This window comes from Rattus rattus, chromosome 14 (assembly GCF_011064425.1).
Source record: "Rattus rattus isolate New Zealand chromosome 14, Rrattus_CSIRO_v1, whole genome shotgun sequence".
Classification (NCBI taxonomy): domain Eukaryota; kingdom Metazoa; phylum Chordata; class Mammalia; order Rodentia; family Muridae; genus Rattus; species Rattus rattus.
The window spans coordinates 45,865,899-45,869,126 of NC_046167.1; the positions used below are offsets into that span (position 1 = coordinate 45,865,899).

General features: G+C 43.4%; 1 pseudogene; it reads left to right on the forward strand.

Moving 5' to 3' along the window:
• Nucleotides 1-327: 327 nt before the first annotated feature.
• On the forward strand, nucleotides 328-2,421 carry LOC116883214 (annotated as a pseudogene).
• The last annotated feature ends 807 nt before the right edge of the window (nucleotides 2,422-3,228 follow it).

The window sequence follows — 3,228 nt, forward strand, 5'->3', positions numbered from 1 at the left end:
TAGGGGCTGGTCATCTTTAAGTAGACCAGTAGTGACACAGAGAGAGTACAGAGTTCTGAGTCCTTGACTAGGCAGCTGTTCTTGGGGCAGTGGAATTAGCATCAAAATACAGATAACTTCAGGGCAAACCACCACAGAAAGTAGACTCCGTTGGCCCAGAGTTAGCTTGGAAGGACCACTAGCTTCTCCGTGAATGCAATTGCTTCCACTTTAGTAACTCTTGCTGCATCTTTATGTCTTCTTGAATTTTTCATGATGACCAAGAACTAAGACTACTATAAAATCTCGTCTCAGATCATTCCCATTCAGAAGCTGTAACTGTCTATCATGAACCTCACTTTACCTGCTGACGTCCTACTACACAGTAAGACAAAATAAAAGGAGAAAGCCTATAAGTTCAACACTATTTTTGTTTTACATATTTAAAATTAAAAGAAATGAAAACAAACACTATAACTGACAATTAAAAATGAAAAAATGGTAAGAGGGTGATTAGACTTTGATAAGCACCTGAAACTGAGTTGGGACTTGAAGGATCATGGGATTTAGTTTTGTGGTAAGTTCTACTAGGACAATATGGAAATGGCATGGTTAATCTTGACTCTATAGGTCTTATCTCAACATCGATCCTGTGTGCGTGCCTGTGAGGGAGTTTTTAGGTTGGATTACTTGAGGTAGGAAGGTTCATTCTAACTGTGAGAAACAGTATTTTATGACCTAGAGACCAGAACTGAGGGAAAGGGGAACTGAAGAGAAACATTCACCTCTAGATCCTTCCCAACTGCGATGTTCTATGTCCAGCTTGTTCTAAAGTCTTTGTGACTTCCTGGACAGGGTGTTCTAAACCCTCACAGTTTTAGCAAAATTGGACTTGGAAGCAGATTCATGGATAAAAGTACCTGTGCCAAATCTGGAGACCTGAGTCAGATCCCTAGGATCCAGGGATTGGAGGAGAGAACCAACACCTAAAAGTTGTCCTGTGGGACTTGCCAGGGTGATGTAGCAGCATGGGTGGGGCAGAGGCCAGTGCTGTCTGTCCAGATCCTGTGGTGAGTCCGCAGGCCATGCAGCAGAGGAGGCTCTTGGGGGCTCAGCAGGAGTAGCCCTCAATGACGCTGCCTTGGACATAGAGGCCTCACACAGCTATAGTCTAGAACAAGTTCAAGCTTTGTTTTCATTTCCACTTCAACAAATGATGGCAGAAGCTCCTGACTAGGAACTTGTACCGGCGGTTCCAAAGAAAAGCAAACGGAAAACCAGAGCAGTAGAGCCCCAAGACCCAGTGGAGCCCAAAAAACCCGCTGCATCAAATAAATCCCGGCAAGTCCCCAAAATCAAAAGAAAAACAAGAGAAAAATCACAGACCCGTTTAAAGTGAAAAGGAAAGTGCACCACTTAAAGGGCTTCTCTGAGGCTAAGCTTCTGAGCACGATTCTTTCTGACACTTTGACCTTCAATCTGGATTTTGCGATTATTGGCATTAAACCCAGGAATAATGGCTACTTACCAAGGGAATCATCACTTCTGGAAGTGTCTGTTCATGTCTGGACTGAGCGAGGTGCAGCTGAATCACACAGGATGACCACACGGATGAGAAATATGGCATCAGATTCATCTACGTGGTAGAACAGACAACGCCAGGCATCAAGGATCTGTCTAGTAAAGAATTTTGGGAAATAGGGCGTATCCTAGTGTAGAAAATGTAGCAGTATCAGCCACGAATAGCAGTGTTTAATGGAAAATGTATTTATGAAATTTTTAGTAATGAAGTTTTTGGAGTAAAGGTTAAGAACTTGGGATTTTGGGGGGCTGAAGAGATGGCTCAGTGGTTAAGAGCACTGTCTTCTCTTCCAGACGTCCTGAGTTCAATTCCCAGCAACCACATGGCTCACAACCCTCTGTAATGAGATGTGGTGCCCTCTTCTGGCCTGCATGTGTACATGCAGGTGGAATGCTGTATACATAATTTGGCCTTCAACCCTACAGGATCCCAGACACAGAAACTTTCTGCTACTTCATGTGGTCTTCCAGCCCAGGACAAAGTTCATGACTACATTAAACTGAGGGACACAAGAGATCAGCTGAAAGTAATTGAACACAACACGGACGTTCAGGAAGTGCAGTATACATTTGACCTACAGCTCATACAAGAGGATGGAAAGAAGATGGCTGTTAAGGAAGAAAAGTATGATCCAGGCTAGGAGGTAGCATATGGCCGCGCATATGGTGAAAACCCCGTGTAATGGTGAGCCTTGTGGCTTTGCTTCAAATAGGCTAACAGCCAACAGTGCAGAGCCGAGAGGAGAATCGGCTCCCAGCAATGTTCCGAATGTGCAGTGAATGGCGCAGTCCTTCGCAGAGCAGATCCCTTCTTTTAATAACTGTGGGACACGAGAGCAGGAAGGAGGAAGACTTGCTTAGCGAAGATGCCTCTCAGCTCTGGCTCAGTAAAGCTGTCTTAATGCAGTTGTCAGGACGTAGAACCTCAGTTTGCTAACCAAAGAGTTGTAGTATTAATAGTACTTTTATGCTAGTGGTGTAACTATATAGAGAGCAGTTCTATGGTAGAATCAATTGTATGAATCTGTGTAGTTTGGAAAGAAAAAATAGGGTGTTTTGTATTGAGTTTTGTATTTAAATTAAACGTCATTCAACCTTTTATACACTATATTTCATTTATGAAGAAGCTGGTTTTCTTTGAGGAGTCGCTTTGATCTGTAATTTAAAAAAAGCAATAGTCTGAATATTTATAGTTGATTCTTCACTCTACATACCTATATATGCCCTCATCGCTTTAAATGCCTAAGAAAGGTATGCTAGAATCATACTGGTGGAAGAATCAAGCTGGTGGAAAGGCTGGTGTGCCAGTCTCCATATTTGAAGCTGACTAACCCTCCACGGAGTCGAAGCTGGGGCTGAACTCAGTACTCTGGTATGCAGTCACACGCAGACCCCCTTACTCTCCCAGTGTTGTATGTGGCAGTTGCTTGGTAAGAGAAACAAAGTATGGCCAAACTTGATGGGGCTTGAGCCCTGCCATTGGCCTCTGCCTCTTGTGTGTTAATCCTCTCAGAGACAGAAACTTCTGCTGAGCTGGTAGGTTTCTGAGAACCAGTGGAACTTGTACAACCTGCCACTCCTCTGTTTTACTGAACCAGGTCTGTGTTCATCACTGTTCTAATTTTATCCTCAACGTGAAAAGTGTTAAGAAATGAACTTTCCAGTGAG